We start from the raw sequence: 25,110 nt of genomic DNA, 5'->3' as shown, positions 1-25,110 counted from the left end.
CTAAAAATCAGAAAGATAGGGAAGGAGAGGAAAGGCCAGCTTTTCTTCTTGATAATAATAAAACGTAAAATACTCCTTTGTACAGTGTTTTTCTTGAAAAGCAAGGGCCAGCTGCCTGCTGAGCTATGCTTATGCCTCTTTGGAAGCAATTTAAAGGAAAATACTTATGGATTAGGAATAAATTATTATCTTTTTGAGATGATAGTGAAACTTTTCCTTTTAAAAAATGAAATAAATAGAACAAAAGCTGCCAATTAAAAATTAGCTATTTACAGAAAAAGGCTTAATTATAAATTTCTCCCCAAAGAAGCAATTTTAAAACTTGTGATTCCACTGCTTTAAAATGTTGCTCTTCTAAGTCTCTCATCTTATAGGAAAGTAGGTTCTTGTAGCTATTTTTTTCTGTATTCAGAGTGATTCAGATTAGCAAATTATCAGGCAAATTCCATTTCAACAATTAATTTCCTGTCTCACTTTGCAGTTTTCCACTATTGTCATGGTTAAAATATAATAATTCTACCAGCAATGACGTATTATGGACAGAACACAAAATAATTAAAAGGATCCAAATATTTCCTAAGGATCAAAGAAAATAGGCTATGGAAATAAATTTACTGCTATTAGAGGTTGACAGTAATGGCAAATTTTTTCAAGCCATTTCCAAAACACATATGATTTATGTTTGGCTTTTTGGATGATGATCCTTACCTCAATTTTACTTAAAAATAAGTAATTCAAATTATGTCAGCTTTTTAAAATCTAGAAAATTGTTTTTAAAAATAGAACTTTCAGGAAATTGAAAAATTTGAATTTACAATAATGATTGATCTGGATTGCTGTCATATTTTTCAATGTCAAACCACAATGACTCAGTAGTTAAAGGGAGGTGTTGTGTATGTGTGTGTTTCCAGTTTTTGTATTTCTAGAAGAAAAAGGCGCTTAACAGATGGAGCAATATTAAACTTTGCTGAGAGTTACATTCATCTTATGCACAAGTCCATGCAACAAGCAAGCCAACTTGACAGTTTAATTCCACATTAGGATAATGCTGGGAAGGGTAAGCCTATTCGCATGCAGGATAAAGATGCCTGCACAGTGGCTTTGGCCTATAAAATTGTTAGCTATAAATTCTGAGCTGGCATTATGAGCTTCTTAACTTTTAAACCAGCCTTTTCTTAGCATCCTATTGCCAAGAGTAGATTATTTGCCCCATAAATCCATCTAATGCATGATATTTTTCTTTTAAAATCATTTGCAAATATAGCCAAAGCAATAAAATCTACTTTTCATATGGATTGTCTTATTCTAGACAAAATAATTACGTATATGTAAAAGACACAAAATGAGTTATAAAAGGAACAGTTTTGTTTACGAGAGTATATGTATTTAAAGAGAACCAGAAGAGTTTTATTTTTGCTGTATTTAAGGATAAAATATTAATCAACTGCTTGTTGGAGTCAAGGTATATGTTCTCAATACTCTATATGGAAATCAAAGAAGAAATGAAAACACCTCTTTGCTTAGTTTTTTGAAATTAGCACTTAAATCTGATTCAGCTGTGTACTTAGCCCATGCATTTACCTAACAGACATAGCTGATGTTTATACCTTGCTACTGTGGAAGTGAGTGACCAGAAATGAGCATGGAAAGCTGAGCTCTGAGGACCCTTCAGAGGTGTCGGCCCTGTCCTCTCCATTTAAACACTGGTTATAAATGTCTGAAGTTTCAAGCTGACAAATATGAACAAAAGTATTTAAAAGGCCAAACATGTTTACTGTTAGTTCTTAGTTTTCCAAATGGAGGAAAATCTGCCTTGGACCCTAAATCTTGGGTGGAGTCTAATTTCAAAGTCTCCAGATAACTGCCTTCTCTTTCAGCTTAAAGAGGCTGGTTGTTCAAAGCCCTGGAATACTGTCCTGCTTCCCACTGTAGCTACCTCTTTAAGATGATTTCTTCTTTCAGTTTCTCAGTGTCTTAAATTTGCTTGTTTTACTCTTTTTATTGGAGCTCAGTTATTTATGACTCACTTGTTATCCTTTTCAATTAATAATATATTAATTTGACACTAAATCATCTTGTTTTTTATTTGGTCCTATGTATAATTTATATCTTGTCTATTAAATTTTTTAAACAACAAAACTTTTTATAGAGAAGTTTTAGGTTCATAGCAAAATTGAGAGGAAAGGACAGAATTCCCTTTTCCATTCACATTGACTATGCTAATTTTTATTCTTGTTTTAATTGTATTTTTCAATTTAAACATCATCAGATGTTGTTTTTGGTATATCTACAGAAGCAATAATGTTTATAATCTTTATAGATACAAGGATCATCTATATCCATTTATAGCAATCTATCAGAAATAACTTCAATGGAAGTGACGGCCTGGAGCTTTAAAATAGGAAGGATTCTTTGATTCTATTAAGATGTAGTAGGACAGTTTCATGATCTATTAGATGTCTGCCATGGGCAGAGGGGATACTGGCGGCATGTGTAGCATGTTTCTGCCAACCTTGACCTATTGCTGCAGTAAGGAAGACCAGGGTTCTCTGCACAAGCTTTGTGAGTGTCTTTATTGAAAGCAGAACTTCCTCCCTCAGTACTGCAAACTTGTAATATATTTTAGAAAATCTAAAAAACTAGCTTCCCTCCATTACTTGTATTCATACTACATGACTGTACATTGTCACTTATGTGAACAGCGATAGTCCTTCCTTTATCTTGCCCTAAGTGAGTCTGCATGATCATTAACAAGGGGATACATTCTGAAATGATAATAACATGAATGATCTTTCAATTTTATTTCAATTTAAAATTTCTAGATTTTTTGCATACATTAATTCAGTTAATTCATATTATCTGATAGCAATTATTTTTATTCAAGATTACTGATGAAGACCAGAACAATGAGTTTACTTGCACTAAAGCGACTGATTAGTAAATGAGGGAGACAGGAATAAAATCTAGGATGACTATCTCTAAAGCCCATACTCTTAGCCATGACCACTGCAGAGGTGGTAGGAAGGAGGTAAGTGGCATCAGTCAGTTTTGAATCTTTGTGTTTTCAGGAAAGATATAGTCAATAATCAGACCTGTCTACCCTTTGTTACTTCAGTATGTCTCCAGCATATTTATTTTATTGATTATTTTTTGTTCAATGCAGGATTCATGACAAATGAGGACCCAAGAACAGAATCTCATTGTGACCCTGATCTATTTTCCCCTTTCAGACATTTTTCAGAGTCTGCATGTTAATGAAATTCTGTTATTTGTTTGAAACGTTTTAAGTACAACGTGTTGTGTAAAGACAAGTTAAATAAATCCGCCCCTCTTATAAAATGTTTATTGCCATTGTTTTGGAATTGCCTGTAGGCAAGGCAAAAGAAGAATCCCCTTAGTGTGAAAGTGTATCAACTTTTTCCTCCCTTTTTGAGAGTTAGAGGCCATGTTCTGTACTGCTAAGAGTATCAGTAGGAGGTTTTTTGATCTACTTAGTTTCATCTTTGATGAGTTAAGTCTATAAACACATACAGAGAACAAAACAAAGCAAAAATAACAATTACATTCCTTACTAGGAAGCAAGACTGAAGTAGAACACTAGAAGCCTACAAGAACGAGACCCTAATGCCCATTAAATAAGGAATTTTCAACATTGCCAGTGTATTAGAATTTCCCAGGAAGCTTTGTAGAAACTACTGATGCACAGATTTCACCACCAGAAATGCTTATTAATTATTCTGTGATATGTCCTGAGAATTGTTTTGTTATTTAGCTGTAGTAATTTATTTTTTAAATGTACTTTATTTTGATATAATGTGCATATGATAAAATGCACTCATTTAAAATATTCAGTTCATATATTTAAAAATGTTAATATCTGTGTAACCGCCACACATCAGGATATATAGAGTATCTCCATTTTTCCACCAAATCCACCCATCCATCCCTGGCTCCAGGCCATTGCTGAGTTTCTCTCAGTCACCATAGATTAGTCCTGCCTGAGCTAGAATTTTACATAAATAGAATAATAAAGTATTTTCTGTTTGCGTTTGGTATTTTTGTTTATTAAATGCTTTTGAGAAGTATTCATGTAGTTTTTGTACATATGCATAGTTTGTTCTTTCATACTGTGCAGTATGTTAATGTGGGTTTACTCTGTATTTGTGTGTGCATACATATATATGCATAAAAAATATATATATTATATATATATAATGCCTTGTATTTTTTAAGTTTTTTAAAAAATCTTGCTTACCCTGTGTTGGAGAAAATTTTTCCTTATATTTTTTTCTAGAACTTTTACAACCTAATCATTTTTTATGTTTAAGTGTATGACCCAATATGAGTCAATAACTACTTGGGAGGAAAGAGTGGTTGAGGTGCATTTCTTCAGATATCTCACTATTTAGTGAGAAGATTATTCTTTGCCGGTGGCAGCATTGTCAGAAATCAATCACCAGGATTTGGGGAAAGGCTTAGTATTTAGTGGGCTGAGAAGAGCATACAGGCAGACTCTATAGTGTATTTTTATACTCTCTGAATTGTTCCATTTGATCTGCAAGTCTATCCTGGTGTGAACACCACGCTTGATGCCTAGAAAGTAAGTCTTAAAATATTTTAGTATAATTCCTCCAACTTTGTTTTATTTTAATTTTATTTTCACTTTTTTCTGCCTTCGTAGTTCCATACAACTTTTAGAATCTGTTTGTCAACTTCTGCCAGAACAAAACAAAAGGTTTAAAGGGCTTTTGACTGGGATTATGCTGAATATGTGGATGTATTTGTGAAGGACTAAGAACTTCACAACATCATTTATTTCAGTCCATGACATTGGAATCTCTCTCTATATTTTAGGTCTTAGATTATTGTCAGAAATATTTTTAATTATTAGTATACTGTGTTTTCATACATTATGTCTAATTTATCTGAGAGTACGTGTCTTTTTATACTATTTTAGGTGCTATTTTTATTTCATTTTCCATTGTTTGGCAATATGTGAAAATGGAATTGATTTTTTTCTAGATTTCTGTGGATATTCTGTCAGCTGTTAAATCTTGCTTTCTGTGAAAGTAAACATTTTACATCATTCTTTGCAATGAGCGTGCTTTGAACTTCTTTTTCTTTTGTTGTACTAGATAGAACCTGCAGAAAAATGTTACATAGAAGTGGTGAGAACGGACATCTTGCCTGCCTAGATTAGAGGGAAAGCAGTCAATAAGTATAAAGTTAGAAGAGGTTTTTCAAAGATGCCCATTTTCAGAATGAAAAATTTCCTTTTTATTCCTGGTTATGTGACAGTTCTTATCATTAATGGACATTGAATTTTATCATTTTAATTATGTACCTAATGACTTCATGCATTTTCTCCTTTTTTTCATTAATATATATGATAATTAATATATATTTCTGATCTTCAAATGCTAAACTAAACTTGAATTCCTAAGGGGGAAAGCCTTTTCATGATGTTTTTATATGTTACTCAAATGAATTTGTAAACATTTTGTTAAATATTTTGTCTATTTTCATAATGGCCTCCCCAAATGCACTTTCTCATCTCTGTAAGATCACCATATGTTAATCTGCCTTTTCTGCTCTGGGACCCAGAAACGGCCACTAGACAGAAAGCCTGGCACTGTCCGTGAAGACAGTCTCCCTGAGATGACCAGGAATAGTTTTAAATGGAATCAGTTCTACCTTTGATGCCTTATGTCCATAGCAAACACCTATGTCACTTATGGGGCAAGCAAGACTTAACTTAAAAAAACAGACATTTATAAGAGTCCCATCTCTGTTTCTATTACATGAGACATTTCAATACCACTGCATATGCTGCAAAAAAATCACTGTTGCCCAGGTTTTGTCACCAGGAGTTTTGACTTAATTGTTGTTTTGACTTAATTGAATATTTATTCATTTGCTTCTGTTTTTGTTTTTAATCTCTTCAGGTGATCCCAGTGGCAAGCGGCTGTGAAAACCAGGCTCTGAGTGAGTAGTTCCTTCTTGTATACTGCTTTCCGGGTGTTAGCTCTTCCCCGTGGAGGAGGTTGAGTAGTTTTGCACATGTTCATATATAAAATGAGTAGAGACTCCTTATAATCTGCTGATCGCCTGCGTTTTGTGTTCTTTTATGACATAGTCATGTGGGGCCACAAGAGGTGACAGAGGAGGCCTGGGAACAGCAGAGTTTATCCTCCGCAGAGGTCCTGGGGCCAGGAGGCACCGCGTGCTGGGCAAGGCCGCGTGGGAAAAACACCTGGGTGGCCGGGGGGCAGAGACAGAAACAAGGGGGAAGTTTTGGCCACCGCCTTTATTGGGGTTTCCACAGGAAAAGAAAGGCAAAGCAGGGAAGGATGAGCAGTTAGGACTGGTTAGTTTGGATAATTTTGGTTGGTTTAGGGGTGTAGGAGTGGTCCCCAGTTGCCTGGCACCTGGCCCTTAGGCGGTAAAGGCAGAGAAGCAGCTTCCATTGGAGGCACAGGCCCAGGAAAGGAAGAATGGCTCTTGACTGGGTAGCGTGCATGTCAGAGACAGACCGCTGGAGGGGCCCTGAGCCACCTCAGAATTGTCTAGGCAAGGAGGGCAGTCTCTCTCCAGCCACAGAAGTGTTTTACAATGTCAGAGTATCACAACAAACAGCAAATTACAAATATTTACTATACAACCAACATTCCTATTCTTTGCACTTTGAAGCAAAGCCTTCTCAGGCAATATTATGATATTTTATTCCCTTAGTTTAGTAAAATTGTTATTTTTGAACCCCTTATATAAACTAGATGTCCTTTTAAAGGTGAAAACTGTATAATTGATGTACCTAACACCCGACTATGGTCCCCACTGTATTACATAATACGATTCCTCCCTAAATTTTTCCTGAGAGGGACTTAAACCGTCTTATCTAATACCAAAAGAATTATTTAATATAGTTGAAATTAATTTCTAGTTTAATTAGAATTCAATTTCTAATTTAACCATTTTAAGAATATCAACTTCTATAAAGTTAAATTCACTGCTATCTTACATTTAGTGGAATGGCTTCTTAGCAAAGTCTGTCGCTCAGAGTTCTTTCTTGTAAGCAATAAAAACTAATTTCTAATCGTTTAAGAATAAAATGCATTGAGTGAAAGAATATTGATTGAGTCACAGGACTGATTAGTAGGATGGAAAGTCAGGATTAGAAAATAGGCATGCACTGAAGGAGACTCAGAACCAGTATCACGGCCAGAGTCATGCCATAGGAGGTGGCTGAATAATGGAAGTGTCACTGGAGACTAATGTTTTCATCTCTGCCCCGACCTGCACTGGGCAATATTCCCCCAGTGTATCTCCATCACCACATACCTGAATAATTCTCAACCATTCCTGCATCATGCACTTAAGATTCTCTGCCTCAGGCTGGATGATCTCAGTCATAGGCAACTGCTTGAGCTGCTCAGTGGGTCGTGTGAGAGGCAGGCTGCTCGGCTTCTCTGCTGCAGGGGTCACTTCTCCCCAGATTGGGTGAGAGGTCAGATACTAGTTTGGAGTGAAAGGAGGTAAACCCCACTTTCTATGAAAGGGGGATTTCAGATGAATGTGGCAGGCTGTCGTCCTCTCTGCTGTGGCTCCTTATTCAACATCATTGTGCAGGAGGACTCTAGCCCTTGTTTTAGAAGTGAGCCTTATTGGGCCTGTTTTCTAACTCTTATCAAAAGCCCAGTTCAAAGAAGTGACGTAGAGGAAATGCTTTAATTTATTCTGAATTTTCGTCCCTCCCCTACGTAATCAAGATGCTACCTTTGAAATTAGTTCATTCTTTGAAAATACTCGTATTCTAACTGCATTAGTTTTGTGCTCTTGGAACTATCATAATAGAGTTGTGTTTTATTTTCTGCCCTTTACTTTTCTGTCATAAAGTTATATGGAAATCAGGTGAACCTAGTGTGTGGAATGGTGGTATCTTCTGTGAAATATTATAATATGCCATTTACTGGGGGAGCATGTTGGAACATTCGTTGCATAGTATGACTTTCTTTAGTAATCACAGTCTGTGCTAAAACTGGTTTGCCAAAATCCTGCTTGGTACGAATTAAAGAGTGGTCAAACACTTCACTACAGGTTTACACAATGTGCAGCTCATTGAAACTCTAAAACTGGACTCCCCTAGACAGAGTTTGCAGGTAGCATTTACAAATGGATTGGTTATACATTATGTCATACATAGACTAAAATGCTTTACTATCGGGGAAAATTATATGGAAATCATGATATATTTACTTTCGCATTTGTTATAAAGATAGTGTTTAAGAATTTCTCATATCATTCTTAAGGTTTATTTAATTTTTTATGGAGGTGAAGGGTTAAATAATTTAGTGCAAGAAAACTATTAATTTATTCCAAGGAACTGGTACCATACCTCATTGTAAATAATGTCAGAAAGCTCAGATTCAAATATAAAGAACAAACCTGTTACTATTGTCTTTGTGTAGTTTTTAAACACTTGTCATTATTTTAACAAAGCTCCAAAGGTGCATAAGGTTGACTATAAGCTCACTAAAAAAATTAATATAAATTGTGATGCATGTCTGTGTCTGTATTCCTCAGGAGCCACTTAGACTACTCTTTACAAATATGTGGATTTGGATTATAAATGATGCCGAAAGAGTTCAGATGAAACAAAAATAAAATATCAACTAATAAACAGTGGGGTTCATTTGCTGTACAGAAAACCATTAGGATTTGCAATGATTGATGAGCTCTTGGGACTTTCACATTGTAATTGCAGAGCTTTATGTTAATAATAACAAATTAGAAAATATAAATAAGCCAAACTGATGAAAAGTAAAAACTGTACTGGAAACCCCACCACCCAGAGATAAGTGTTATTAATTTTTATCATATATACACTCTTACATTTATACAGATATTTATCTTTGAAGTTTAATTTAATTTTAAGTGATTTGATTTTTTGTCTTATTATGCATATTAGTGGGATTACTAGCTGCCTTGATACACAATAATTCTTGATTTATTTTTCTAAATCTTCCAATAAATTTCAGTGCTGATTAATAAGTCTAATATACCTATGAGAATAGATAATTTCAAGAGTTGTCTGAATTTTCCAGTAAAGTAAAGCCACTCTCTCTAGAAGTTTGACCACTATTTCATATTACTCTACTTGAATATTCTTCTGTGGTGATAACTTTTCTTTCACTGTGTATGAGCAACAAAACATTAAATGTTTTAATAATGGCTATGGTATATAATATTGAGAGGGTTATTTAAAATATGTGTTAAACCTGAGAGAATAGGTAAAACTAATAAAAAATGATAACTGAACAGCAAAAGAAATATCAATAACTTTCAGTTTAAAAAGGTCAAATGATGTGCACATTATTCTACAATAACCAAAATGTTTCAGAAGCAATCCTACAGTTATGATGGATTTCGTGACTCTCTGTGGCTGGTCAACAGCACACTAATAGTCACAGTTTTGCAGCCAAGAGCATACTTGTGAAATTGTTGTGACTCTTTCCAATAAACTTGGTCTTACAGGCTAAAGCGCAGTAAACCTGAGGAGCAGGCTAAACTCTAGTACAGAGATTAATTTTGTATTTCTAATAAGTCCTGCAAAGCTTTCGATTCTGTCTTATCCTCTCTGGAATTCGCAAAACAGCCTGATTCTTTCACCTGACAGAGTCGTCGGCCTCTTCATTTGGATTCACCAAGAGAATAACACTTTCTGCAAGAACTGTCTTAAAAGGATGCATGAATGATCTCCCCCTTTCTGACACTGCTAGTTTATTAGGTATTACAAGACAGAGGAACCCTGTTCTTACAATAAAGAAGAGCAATATTTTTCTGAATGATTCTGTACATTTGTGGTGAAACCCATTTAAAACTAATTCTCTCTCAAATGGAGAGACCTACAAAGAATTAGGAAAACTGTGACTGCCCACCACTCAATTTGTTATTGTAATAACCTAATGTTTTCTTTCTTCTTATAAAAAATGTATTAGGTAGCCTGGCCGGTGTTGCTCAGTGGTTGAATGTTGACCCATGAGCTACGAGGTCATGGTTCAATATCCAGTGAATTCCCGGGTTGCTGGCTCGATCCCCAGTAGGGGGCGTGCAGGAGGCAGACAGTCAATGACTCACCATTGATGTTTTTATCTCTTTCTCTCCCTCTCCCTTCCCCTCTCCAAAATAAATAAAATCATATTTTTTCACAATGTATTAGATATATGGTCTTAATTGAGATCTTCAGTAATTAGATCAGGATACTAAATCTTACCATTAAATAATATCTGCATTTCAGTTATTTTTTTTTTTAGTGGACTATATGATAGATAAATTGTGTAAATTACTTAGCACAGATCCTGATTTAAAGATTCCCTAGGCTAAATAATGTTTTCCTTTTTACTTTTTCATTTCCCACAAGTAATATAAGTTTCGTAAATTTATCATATACATTATTCATTGTTAATGAATATAATAATTATAGCTTGGTGGATCGTAAGTCCTTTATTAGACAGTGCTGCTATTTCTTCTGAGAACCAGAGAGAGAGAGACAGGGAGGGAGGGAAGGAGGGAGGGAAGGAGGGAAGGAGGGAAGGAGGGAAGGAAGGAAGGAAGGAAGGAAGGAAGGAGGGAGGGAGGGAGGGAGGGAGGGAGGGAGGGAAGGAAGGAAGGAAGGAAGGAAGGAAGGAAGGAAGGAAGGAAGGAAGGAAGGACATGGACACATTAACCTTACTTAAATGAACAATGAAATTCTCTATTTGGATGAATTCCAAGCTTTCTTACAGTAGGTATCTAAACAGTAGGTTACACATTAAAAATGATCATTAAGTTATCAAAATATGAAATAATATATAGTAAAGGAAATTAAAAGACATTGTAGAGTCCTTTTTAAAAGTTGCTCATTGTTTCAGGATTAGCTGTCCAACAGGACCAGCTATCAGTTTCTTGACCCAAGATTGCCAGAAAAAATCATGCGAACCCCCATTTGTGGTTGGTGTTGCTGTGACATCAGTTACTCCTTCGAATACCAAGGGCTGAGAATGACGAAATGGGTGGCTAACTTGGAGTTCTCTTCATCTTTTAATCCCTCTGCACATCCATCCTGAGTGTTCCCTTCAGATTAGAAAACATCTGTGGTACTAGTTGTTTTAGCAGATGCCTAAAATCATTGCTGCCCTTTAGGGTCAAGCATCTCTGATTTACCTGTTCAGTGTTAGAGTTTCTGATTGTAGAGGGTCCTTGTTGTTTCTGATGAGCTGGCAACGTGACGTAACAGAGCCAACAGAAAACAGAAGAACACAGAAGGAAGCTGAAAAAGTGAGAGGCTCAGCGCCTGAGAGCCCGTGGCCACCATCCTTTTCGGTGCTGCAGTCGAGACGGACAGGTTACCCGGGCAAGGAGACTTCTGCATCAGCCTCCTTCCCAGAAATTTTCCAGTGTGGCCTCTGAGGCTTGAGTTCTGAGTAAGCTGCAGAAATATTGTATCTGACAGGAAAAACATTGAAATTCTTACCATGTTCAATTATTCCTTAGAGTGAAATAAGTAGTTGGTAAAAACTATCAAACTGTCTCATCTTTAGGACTATCAGTTTATGATTATCCATTCATTCACATTAATTAAGGGACATATAAAGGGACTCAGAATCAGAAATAATATATAGTGAGGGGAAAATAATATGCATTTCAGTACAGAAACCAAATGAAGTTTTTACTGATAAAGCACTTTTCTTAGATTTTCAGGTAAGACTTTAAATGTTTGTTTATTTATGTATATCTGTTGAGCAATTAAACATTTCCTGTAACTTAGTAAGGACAATTACTAATGGGATATTTAATTATACTATTGGTGGCTTGAAATAAACGTTTTATAAGTAGAGACTTGACACAATCCTAATATTTTCCAGTTAAGTGTCACATGGATTTTTAAATTTAAGGTCTGTAGTGGATTCCTATCATTACATTACAGTTAGCATTCCACCATCTTTCAAATTTTATTGAGTTCATCATCTAAAAAAAAGTTTCACAATTATTTTTAGAGTGAACAGTGTATATCATGTATATTTAGTGCAGCTAGTTGGGACATAGATTGAATCAAGTCAAATATTTTGCTTTTGGGCAGATCATTTTTTCTTGAGTCACACTGATCACCAAGAAGACAGGTTAAGAAAATGTGAATGAATCCATGAAAATCCATCACCACGTTGGAAGCCACAGAGAGTGCATTCCTTATGGGCATTGTGTCAGCACTATCATCTTTGTTTACAAAGGATAAAATATAATTAGAATCAAATAAAACAGTTTTGGCTAATTTGCTCTACAACTCAACAAATTAGTTACTAGATTGAAGTCTAATGAGTAAAGTAAGAAAGTGCCATTCCATTGTATTTGTTTTCTCATTGGGAGAGAAAAAGATGTTTGAAGCTTAAGTTATACATCTACTCAACCTCTCATCTCAACTTTCAAACTCAGAGACTTTGCAACCATTTCTACCATTATTTTGAATGTGTGAATTACATGTGAGATTCAATAGCCCCAAGTTTGTTTCTCTTCACTTCCAGTGACTTCACTTCTACCCCATTCAGCACCCAATTCCTGTGGGCCTCAGGATCAACCAGGGGTACTTGAATCCCAAACATAAACTTCACTGTTGGGCTTTTAATGAAAGCCTATGTTTTATCCCAGCTGGTTCCCTCTTTCCTTTAAAACAACCACATCTGTTCTTAAGTGCTATTGGGGTATCAGTCTTCTGGACTGTTCTTTTTTTTAATTTTTATCCCCAGTCCCTAAGCCTAAAACTCTTCTCATTTTCATGACTTCTTAGCATAGGTCTCAGAATTTTCACTTCATTTTTTTTTTTCCCCCTCCAAACCCTCAACTCCTCCTTTCTTTGAATTTTACGCATGTATGTTCAGTTGTGGATTCATTCATCCCGTAAAGTGGGCATTAGTGAACCTTAAGATAAAGAGATAGATAATATTGCAAGGTCTTCAGAATGTATTTATCATGAAGGAGAAGCCACAAATGGTAAACAAATATATAGTAGAATTCATTTCTAGTTGAGAATTTAGTGTTTAATGTAAATAGCATTAAAATACTTTCTTACCAAAAGGAAGTGTACATTTAATGCAACCAGGCAGTAGGCAGTTTATTGAGAGCAGAGAGAATCATGCATGAAAAGTGAGAATTTAAACTGGTTCTATATTTGGGGGAAGATCTTGCAATATCAAGATCCATTTGAAATTTTATATATTTGACTCAGTAATTCTACTGAGAACTAAGAAAAAATTCTGAAATACCATAAAAATGCCCTGAATGCTAACAATAGTTTGTTTTATTACCTAAACTTCAACATTAAGACATTTTTATATAAATTAACTTGCTGGCATATAGTAGGATATTATAAAATTTTGGCAACTATTTTTACAGAGTTTTCTAATAACACAAGAAAGGATTATGTATCTATAAATGAAAAAAGGCTTTTCCTTATATCTGTATCAAATTCAAATGAATTTTAAATCTTCAAAGTGAAAGCACTACCATATTAACAATAATGGTCTCTGATCAGCAAGAGAATGAGGTTATCTGTGTTTGATTCTCTACATTTTAAAAATCTCCTAATTAATTACAATGACGAAGCAAAATCTTGTTACCGATGCTCTTAGCTGTTCAGAATAAATCTTAGAAGTGACATTCCTAGCAATGCTCACAGATTCTCTTTCCCAGGTGATTAAAAAAGAATCCTGCGTATTATGCACTTCCAGCAGTTTTACCCTCAGTGTTATCTGTCCAGGGGTGAGGTCCTGCTCTTCACTGCTCCTGTCTCCTGAAAGTTGATCCATAGATTCAAATGTATCTCATTATTAAGATCTGGGAAGCACTTGCTACACAGTTTGATTCCTTTGGGACTGGCCTCAGGGCCACCAGGTTTCTGGGCAGGAGTGGTAGGGAGGGGACAGGAGGAGCATCCCTTAACTCTGGCATTGTTTACTATCGAGGGATCATAGTAATTTGATGTCAAAACTTAACTTGGCTCCTAATTCCCTTCTGGTTACATATTTTTCCACTTGTAGGTATGGAAACACAAATTTAATTTTTAAGCTGTGACTCACTACCCTTCACCTTACTACATATAAATGGAAATATAAAATCTTATATAAAATACAATTTTTAAATGTTTATTAAAACCCAGTTGTATTTTTACCTCTCCCTCTTTATCTCTTTCTTTGCCTATATGTGTAAGCAGTTCTCTCCGTGTTTACAAAGTTATAAAACTCGCATGTCAGTCATATAATCTTGTAGTTGCTCTTTAATGTTGGCAAATGTGGCCTGGTTTCATCATAATATAATGCATTAAAATTTCTCATTTGACTAAACACAGGCAAATGGCACAGCAGCTGGCTATGCAATATTCCAGAGAAGCTTAAAAGTTCTGGAGAAGAAATGAGTTTCTAGACTTTGTCATTGAATCAGGGTTTTCTTGTTAGACACAATTAGCTGAATATGGGCGTAGGTCAGTGGACAGACTTGCTTATCAGTAGCTAACCATTGGCAATTGCTTTCGGGAGGCAAGAAGCCCACATTTTAAACCCAGATTGAAGGGTAACTATGAAGATGGGAATAGGCCTTTCACAGCTGCATGGTTTTAACAAATAGAAAGGAACAAAAACCTCTGTTACTTAAGCTGTTTTGGCAACAGCTTTCTAGTAGGGTAATTTTCAGTCTAGGATACATGGATGGTGTGGAAATAAAACGTGTTTGCAAAATATGCCTAGTACAGTCACTGATGATTGAAAGCATTATAATGTTCGCATTGGCATTTACTACTTATAAAGTAAAAAATAACCCTTGTTGCCCGGCCAGCATGGCTCAGTGGTTGATTCAGGAGATTGTGGTTCGATCCCCAGTCAGGGCACATGCCCAGGTTGTGGGCTCGATCCCCAGTAGTGGGCGTGAAGGAGGCAGCCCATCAATGACTCTCTCATCAGTTTCTGTCTTTCTCTCTCTCTCTCTCCCTTCCTCTCTCTGAAATCAATAAAGCTATATGTATTTAAAAAATAATAACCATTGTAATACAATTATTTCTGCAGCAAGCTTATAACAATACAGATGTTACATGGTTTGTGAAATTTAAAATATGACTCTCTTAGGTTCCTCACTGATACAATGTATGTTTATTCTCTATATTATGACACTGTTCTTCTCTTTGATAAACATTTTGTTTGCCCACAGAGGTACCATGTACTTTAAAATTTACTCTTCATTCCAGAACCTACATGTGATGATTTTATTCATATAGCCAAATAAAAACATAATTGCATGTTCTGTGGCCACCAGAAGGTGAAAGACCTGCTGAGTACAAAAAACTCCCCAGAAGGAGCAAACTGTGCCTGCCTTCTATTTAGGGTGTTCTGTTAGGATTTATACTGAACTGGCGTCTCCTGCCTCTGATGAGCTTGATAATTTCTTTAGGGTTTTCAACATCAAGGCAGCCTTGGTTTCTGCATTTAAAAAATGGAGTCCCAAAGCTAACATTCAATGACCCTGTCTTTATAGATAATAAACAAAAAAAGTTTTAATTTGCAAATATTTCAGAGAGCTCTAATATGCACATATTTCCATGATTACTATTCTTATTATTGAGAGAACCACCCAAGGAGTCTGGGTCTCTGAGTGACTGCATGGAACAGAGTCGCCCTGCCAATTCTGCACTGCCCATTTCCAGATTACATGTGGATGAAATGAGTTTCCCTCCAGTTTAAGCTTCTGTTGTTCTGAGTACCTGTAACATACAACTGAACCTGTATCCTAAGTGGAGGGATCCCATTCCTTTTGTCCACAGTAGAATTCTGTCCTGCAAATAGTGGATAGAAAAAGAGTTAGTCCGGCCCTCAGCACAGAATCTTAGTTTGGGGTGAAGGCGCCGCAGAGGGAGTAACTCCTTTTGAGCCCACAATGACATTTCAAAATTGTGGTAAAATACACATATCATAAAACTTACCATTTTAACTTTTTTTCTTTTAAATCCTCACTGGAGGATATTTTTCCCATTGCTTTTCAGAGAAAGTGGAAGGCAGAGAGAGAGCGAGAGAGAGAAACATCAACTTGAGAGAGACACACTGATTGGTTGCCTCCTGCAAGAGCCCTGACCAGGGCCAGGGATCCCGCCTGCAACCCAGGTACGTGCCCTTTATCTAAATCGAACCCAGACCCTTCGGTCCGAGGGCTGTCACTGTAACCACTGAGCAAACCGGCCAGGGCCCATTTTAACTGTTTTTAAGTGTACAGTTTGGTGGCATTAAATACAGAGACATTGTTGTGTAACCGTCACCGCCATCCATCTCCAGGAATTTTCCATCTTCGCAGACTGAAACTCTAAGCCCCCTCAGCACTAAGCCCCCTTCCCCCACTCCCTCCTGCCCGGCAGCCAACATCCTACCTCCTGCCTCTGTGACTGGCCGACTACTGTAAGCACCTCATCTGAGCAGAAGCATACAGTGTTTGTCTTTTTGTGTCTGGCTTGCTTCATGCTCTGCTCTTTGCAAACATTTTGATGTGTTTCATCCCTCAAGCAAACTTTAAATTGTTTCAGCTATAAATTGAAAGTCCTATTTATTCCCTAATTATTTTTTAATTCTGTTTTGGGTTGAATTAGGTGTTCCCCCAATGGCTATGTTGGGGTTCTAGCCCTCAGCACCTCAGAATGTGATTTTATTTGGAGATAGGATCTTTACAGAGATAATCAAGTTAAAATGAGTTCATTAGGGTGGGCCCTGATGTAATGAGTGTGGGCCTTATAAAATAGGGAATTTTGGAGACAGGCACACACATACACACACATACACACACACACACACACACACACACGAAGAATGCCATGTGAGTTTGAAGGCGGAGATGTGGTGACGTTGCTACAAGCCAAAGGTGGCCAGCAAACCACCAGAAGCCAGGGCGAGGCACAGAGCAGTTTCTTTACATGGCCTTCAGAAAGATCAACACCTGCCGACATCTTGATTTTGGATATCTAGGCTGCAAAAAATGTAAGACAATAAATTTATGTTTGTTTTTGTCACTCCGTGGTACTTTGTTAAGGCAGCTGCAGTAACTAATACAAATTAGATGCAGAGCTGAAAAAGAGAAAATGGAGACAAACTAAATTTGGTGTTGATTTTCCTTTAATATAACCACTTTGGTCCCACCAAGAATTTTGTTGTTGTTTTTACCTCTAATGGATTCAGATTTTAAAAAATCAATAATTCGAGTCACTGTTACTCTTACTCAGCATTACCTGCAACACTAACTTTGGAGGGTGGCGGCAGGTAACCCCTGCCTGGCCCCCTGTTGACACGTTTGCCCGCTGGAGCTTTTGGTGATTAACGCCACTCATTAGGTTGCTCCTTCCTGCGCATGTATCATAAAGGTCTCCTGCAGCTCCCAGCAGCATCACACTAATTCAGCGCCCCGGCAAAATTAGCAACGGGAAACAAACCTTTGTAATTTCCTTCCTTTATAAATAGCATTGTTCATTCAGTAAAAGATAGCAGTTCCTGCTGTAACAGTTTCTGCCATGAAAAGTTCCTTTTTCCCCTCTGTTCTTAAAAATCAATCAAAATGAATGCACATATAATTAACCAGCATCCTGGGAAAGGAAATATTCCTTTTACTTTGGACTCTTCTGATTTCATTTCTCAGAGTGGGTCTATTGTGCAGGCATTTTTTATTTTTTTTTTAGAAGTATTCAATACATTTAATGCGCCTTGAAGTTGCCATTTGAGAGAATGGAGCAACAGATGGAGCATGAGTGAGCCTATGCTACTGTTTTTTTAATCTCAAAAAAAGCAGTTTCTCCTCAACAAAACAGTTAATTTTTAATACCAGTTGAATGTGGAATTTGGGACTTTGGTTTCCAAAGGTGAATACAAAAATCTTAAACCAAAGGTAGTGCTGTGTATAGAAAAATCTTAATTTCTTTGCGTGGAAGGAATTTCATCTCAAGCACCCTCTGAAGTAGTATAATACATCTTTAGATTGGCGAGAATTTTAATGACCATACACTATAGTAATTTTTATGATGTTGCAATTGCTGTAAAGGGAAGAAAAATCCCACATCAAATAGGTTTACATTTCCCCTTAATCTTACCTATAAGTAAATAAAATTGGTAAAAATGTATTTGTAGATAGACAATAATAAAGTGATCAAAAGTAGTTATTTAATACAAACAACAATAAAAACGTTTAGTTGGCCTTGGCCACGTACTCAGTTGGTTAGAGCGACGTCTTGGCACACCAAGGTTACCAATCCGATCCCTGGTCAAGGGCACATACAAGAAGTAACCAATGAATGCAAAAGTAAGTGGAACAACAAATTGATTTCTCTCTCTCTTTCAAATTAATTTTTTAAAAAATTCAGAACAATACAGAAAAATACAAAATTTAAAGATGAAGCAGAAAATAAATGTTTCCATCAATAAGAAGAAAAACATTCAGAACAAAATGTAGAAACACACAATTTAGAGATGAGGCAGGAATTAAATGAGTAAACATTTATCAGTATATTTAATACTACACACAGAATTAAGAAACATGTTTTAAAATGTCATTGTGTAGCAGAAGTCCATCCTGAGCCTGGGTTGCAGACATTTCTGGACTTCCGGAAATGAATGGAAGTGACTGAGAGGCTGGAAGCCTCTTGGAAAAAAATAGCCAAAGTCTTGAGGAAAAAAGTCTCCAAGGGAGTTTGTCTTGCATAAGTGCCTAGAATCACAGGATTGTAAACTTCAGAGTCTCTGAGTTTTATACATGTCAGCTGTTGATCACATGTGCTCTCCACCTTGAATATACTATGTCCAGACTCCCATGAGCTCATGGCTGACTTTATGATTGAGGCAAGGCTATATAGGTTATAAATAAAAACTGAAAATTGTGTTTTTGATGAATTTTATTTTTCAGTTACAGTTTACATCTAATATTACTTTGTGTTGCTTTCATATGTTCAGCATAGTGGTTAGACAATCACATATTTCACACAGTGATCCCCCGATATTTGATATTTCAAGAACCCACCTGGCCCCATACATAGTAATTACAATATTACTGATTATAGTCTTTATGCTGTAATTTACATCTCTGTGACTATTCTGTAATTACCAATTTGTACTTCTTAATCCCTTTGCCCAGTGCTCCCTTCTGGCAACCAACCGTCAGTCTGTTCTCTGTTTATGAGCCTATTTCTATTTTATTTGTTTATTTTGTTATTTTGATTCCACATATAAGTTAAATTACATGGTGTTTGTCTTTCTCTGCCTGACTTATTTCACTTAGCCTAATGCCAGCTAGGCCTGTCCATGCTGTTTCAGAAAGTAAGATTTCATTCTTTTTTATAGTTGAGTAATATATTTATATGTAAAGAAAAATTTGTATTGTTTTGAAGCTCATATAACATAGTATAACTGCACAATACAAGAGAAATATTTTCTGTGTGTTGTCATTGAATACAACACTATATTCAAGAACAGTAAAGAGTATATTCTGACTTTCCTGGGCCCCAGCTCTCTTTAGTCAAATTCACAGAAGTTGATCTCACTGTAGCACTTCCTGGTAGTAATAGTGTCCCTAACGATGACAAGGGAGGCAGATCCTAGAAGTAAGTGTCACCAAATAGTTGAGTTTCTGTTTTGTAGGAAGTAATTTAAAGGCAAATGCTGATGATAGTCTTCAAGCACATTCATGGACCATTAATTTTAATAAATAGGAATGAACAAGAAAAAAGTATTTGTACTGTGAAACAAGTATTTCCCTTTACTAATTGATTTTAAAATTGCTGCATTTACTTCTATAATTTCCAATTTTCTCTAAGCTTACTTTAAAAAAACACACCAAAAACCCTTTATTTGTTTAGAGCAGTTTTAGGTTTATAGCAAAATTGAGAGGGCAGAACAGGTATTCCCCAAATAAATCCTGTCCCCACACAGGCATACCCTTCCCATTATCAACTTCACTCACCATAATGGTACCTTTTTTACCTGGGAAGAACAGACATTGACACATGTTAATCATGCAGAGTACATAGTTCATTTTAGGATTCACTTGTTGTGTTGTACTTTTTTAAAAATATATCTTTATTGATTTTAGAGAGAGGGAGGGAGAGAGAGAGAGAAAAACATCAACGATGAGAGAGTCATTGATCAGCCGCCTCCTGCACGCCCCTGACTGGGGATGGAGCCCGCAACCCAGGCATGTGCCCCGACCGGGAATTGAACCACGATCACCTGGACCCTAGGTCGATGCTCAGTCGCTGAGCCACGCCTGGCTGGACTGTGTTGTGCATTTTATGGGTTTGAGGAGATGTATAATGACATATATTCATCATTATAATACCAGAAAATGCAGAGTACTTTCGCTGCCCTAAAAACCCTCCGTGCTCTGCCTGTTCATCCCTGCTCACCACGACCACCACCCCTACAACCACTGATCTTTGTGTCGTCTCCATGGTCTTGCCTTGTCCAGAAGGCCATATAGGTGGAATCACACAGTATGGAGGTCTTTTCCGATTGGCTTTTTTCACTTAGTAATATGCATTTAAGGTTCCTCCCTGTATTTTCATTCCTTGATAGCTCATTTCTTTTTAGCTCTGAATAATATTCATTGTCTGGCCGTATCACATATTACACATTCCTAAAGCAGCTGTAAACATCTGTGTACTGGTTTTTGTCGGGCATAAGTTTTCAACTCGTTTGGGTAAATACCAAGAAGCATGATCACTGGATCTCATGGTCAGAGGATGTTTGGTTTTATAAGAAATTACCAAACTGTCTTCCAAAGTGGCCGTATAATTTTGTATTCTCTTTCCCGAAAATGAAGGAGAGTTCCTGTTACTGCACATGGTCACTGACATTTGGTGATATCACTGTTCTAGATTTGGCCATTCTAGTAGGTGTATAGTGGAGGGTGCTTAAAATCAGTCCAGTGCTATTTAATGTGTGTTCATGTCCATCTGTTTCTGAATGGTGCCGAAACAAGTGATGCCTCTGACTGTCTGGTTGTTTTGATGTCATGCAGATACCTTGCTGAAGGGATTCCGTGTATATATTCTGTTGTGATTAAGTTGGGCTATGCATTATTGTTTATATATAATTATATGTATATTTGCCACATATATCTATACATACAGTTGACCAGTGAACAACATGGTTTTAAATTGTGTGGTTCCACTTATATGAAGATTTTTTTCAATAAATACTGTAAATGTATTTTCTCTTCCTTACGATTTTCTTAAGATTTTATTTTCTCTAACTTACATTTTTGTAAGAATATAGTATATAATACATACAGCACAGAAAAATGTGTTAATTGATTGTTTAAGTTAACAGTAAGGCTTCTAGTCAACAGTAGGCTATTAGTAGTTAAGTTTTTGGGGAGTCAAAAATTATGGATTTTTGACCATTCAGGGGGACAGCACCCCTAACCCTTACATTGTTTAAGGGTAAACTATATGTAGAAATTTAGTATAAAGGCATATTAAATTTCTAGAAACAGATTTCATCTACTATGTTAAGAGAAATTTTGGATCATGCATTTAAAATAAGGAAGTAAACATTCAATTTTTTGTGCAAACTTGACACATATATTTTAGCTGTAATTTCTTGCTCACATATAATATGCTGCAAAGGAGGCAATTTACTTCATCAAGGCAATAATTTAACTACTAATGTCTTTAACTTCTAAGCTTGATAGAAGCCCAACAGATAAGTGTTGCCAACTGCAAAGAAAAAAATCAACATGTAATTAAGCAATATTGTATATAAACAATGTCTAAGTCTTTATTTAGGGAGACAGAACCTTGGATGTGAATCCCCTGTCTCTCTTATTTGCTGCTAGTAAATAAAACTACCTAATGACATACACATCCAAAAGGCCAAATGTGCTAAAGAGAAAAAGTACTTACCAAGGTTGCAAACAAGTTTTTTTTAGATTGAGTAAAAATGACTGGTTATTAATATTATTCTTATTTTGTTTCTGACCTGTTGAGTTGAGCAAAATAACATGAATGAGGTTCTAGCTGAGATTATTTATTCAAGCAAAACCAGAATTAGAAAGGGTGGTGACACATACATCATTGCCACGGTTACAAACAGCTTTGGAAATAAGTCTCAGTTGAGTGTATTAAACTCTATGAATGACTGACTGGGCAGGCAAAATTATAGTCCACTAGGATAATTATAGTTCACAGTCAGATCTAATGGGATCTGCATAAATCGGGGTATTGTTTGCCAAAGAGTGTCAAATGATTGTAATTGGACATTTACAAAGGACCATTTCAATTTATAAACATGACTTTTTAAATGAATATTTATAAAGCACTTGTTAAAGAAAATAAATTTACTCAGGTGATTTTGAACTGTGATTTTACAGCATGTAATATAAAACCATCTCTTACTAAGGAAAACATTTAAGTGTATATGGATGATAAAGCTTAAAATAAGGTATAGATAGATAGGATCGTTTCAGCAGTTCACAGGGTAAAATATTTCATAATACTTATGTATCATCAAAAACAGTAGCATAAATTTAAATTCTAAGCTATGGAGGCAATAGCACTAATTTTTGTAGAGGGAAGAGCACTAAGATGATACACACTGGCACACAGATACAAATCTCATACCTGTACAACTGACATAAAGCCTGACAGATATCCTACTTATGTTGTAGAACTTTAGGAAAAATTTGAGTAATAATTTATTACAAAAATTATCAGGAATTATGGAGTTAAATAAGGCTTCTAAACTACCACATATTCAGAATTACTTCATTAGTCAGATTAACATTACAAAGGATACCCTTTCATAGAGTCTTAGACTGTTATGAGCATTACCTATTTTGGAGTGTAAACAACCCATTGAAAGACCCAATTCTTTCAGATCTCTGACTAGCTACCTGCTCTGTGGTTACTTCTGTTAATCTGATGATTCGTCTATATATCATGGACAACATTACTGGAAAATGCGCACTCCCATTTGTTGCTGGGACATGGTCCACAAAACCTCTTCCTAGCTTCTGGTAAGGGCTGGACCACCAGAAGCTAAGACGTCTCCCATAAAAACACGCCCAGGACAGGGAAGCTTTTGTGGCCTATTCCTGTCTCCTTTCCGACATGGGGTCTGCTTGGTTCCCCTTTTGACCATCCAGGGTTGAATGTCTCTCTAGGTTACTCAGGAGGACACTAACATAACCGCTGGCTGAGATGGTGCAGGGGCACCTAAGGGCAAACGATGTGAATCAAAAGAACATATGGCCCTTTCCTTTGTATCTATAGCCCCTGTATTCTTATGCGGAAAAACTTCCTCTTCTATCCAACTGTTCCCACTGTGAGTGGTCTAGTTTTATTCTTGAGAAATCTGTTTACTGCTATATGTACAACAAAGCTTAATCTCTTCAGGAGGAAAGACAGTTTTGAGTTTCCTTTAGAGATTGGGATATCTCCCACTTTACCCTAACATCTTCTGTATATTAGGCCTTGCTTGGTTCTCTCTGATAGGGCCATATGCTTTCACAGTCATAATTAGCATTTACTCCGCCTTCTTAGAACATCTTTTCTGTTTAGCTTTGGCTTCCTAATGTAATCTCATTATTCAAAATTCAATTAAATCAATATATTGTTTTTAAATCTTTTTCTCTCATTCATAGTCTGTATCATACTCTTCTATGATGCTTCTGTATATTGTTGACCAACCTTTTAATAATATTTTTAAAAAACCCCAATATTCTCAACTTAAGTGTGGGATCCTTTGTTCAGAAGCCTGGGTATTAAACACTGTAATCTCAGTGTTTACATCTAATCAATACATTTTCAGTTTATGAAGGGATTTATAACAACTCTATGAAAGTGTTGATTCCTAAAAAAAATTAAAAAATTAAAAATTAAAAAAAATTTTAAAAACAAAATGAAACACACCTATTTTAAAACTTGAATATAGTTCCTATGTTGCATTAACCGGTTAAGATAATTTGTCTAAATCTTCAGATGATGAAAGAAAAATACTGGATTCATACCATGGGCATATCGGCAGAGGACTGGAAGGGAAGCTAGATCGTGCTTTCTATCTGAGCAGAACCTTTCAGTGCTTTCCCATGTTTCAATCTGCAGTCATCTCTGCACCTTCCTATACTCTCTCCTGTCTTACAAGGAATAGAAGCCCTGGCCCTATACTTATCAAACTCTCTTTCTTCAGAGATTCTCAATGTGACTAACATTCTGTCAATCAGATATATTTATATGGATTTTTGAGATAGAAAAGAATGAAAAAACATTGCTCTCTTTTGCAGCTGCAATACACAAACATGTAAGCTTCCCAGACATGACATTTTGCAGCAACTTCTAGATCTTTCCTCTGTAAGTGCTTTGGGACACCATTACAATAAAACATTCAGAATGTCAAAGAAGGTGGCCTTTACAGAAGCATTGCAAACAGTGAGGGGGAAAATAATCTATATCCAATAAGTTTATTTTTATTTTCTGGCCTCTTCATATTGAAGAGGATCTCCCATAATTATCCTGCCACCAGGTGACTGGCTGGTTCCCCCGGGACATACAGCCCTATTAGTGAGTCAGTGCTGACCTTTGCTGTTGGCTGGTTAGACACCCCACAGCAGTGGTCATGGCAGGTGAGCCTTGCTGAAGGAAAGTTCACATTTAAAGCCTAAGCATAAGCCTTGCCTGGACCACCATGGCCACTCTGAATGTAAACCAACTGAGCAAGCACCAGGGTGGCAAAAAAGTTATCGAGAAATTCAGGCCCTGTCAGCTCAGAAAAATCATCTCAAACTTTTATTTTGGGTCTGTTTCATGGCACTACTGTTAAAACACTGTATCCGTTAGTGTCTGGCAAAATGTCCAACACACTATTGCTTAACAGTGGGGACACAGAGTCAGAGGTCTGAAACTCAGGAGATTCTCTTTTGGGGGTTACTTTTTAATACTCCCTGGAAAACTGCAGCAACTCACTAAAGACAGGATCTGCAGGCTCCAGCCTGTTCATGAATGAAGATTTAAATCACACGAGCTAAATGCTGGCTGAGAGCAAGCAACCAGTGAATGGTCAGTGGAAGGAGAAAGTGAAA

General features: G+C 36.4%; 1 long non-coding RNA gene across 1 annotated transcript in view; it reads left to right on the top strand.

The window, feature by feature from the left end:
- LOC148093251 (uncharacterized) overlaps positions 1-25,110 on the top strand; it is a 284,081-nt gene that overhangs the window by 132,129 nt on the left and 126,842 nt on the right. Inside the window, exon 3 of the long non-coding RNA XR_015714378.1 lies at positions 5,946-5,985. This is a non-coding gene — a long non-coding RNA (uncharacterized LOC148093251). The remainder of the gene's footprint in view (positions 1-5,945; positions 5,986-25,110) is intronic.

This window comes from Miniopterus natalensis, chromosome 4, assembly GCF_054644295.1.
Source record: "Miniopterus natalensis isolate mMinNat1 chromosome 4, mMinNat1.hap1, whole genome shotgun sequence".
NCBI lineage: Eukaryota > Metazoa > Chordata > Mammalia > Chiroptera > Miniopteridae > Miniopterus > Miniopterus natalensis.
The sequence above is the reverse complement of the archived record's forward strand: the minus strand, read 5'-3'. Positions and strand labels throughout refer to the sequence as shown.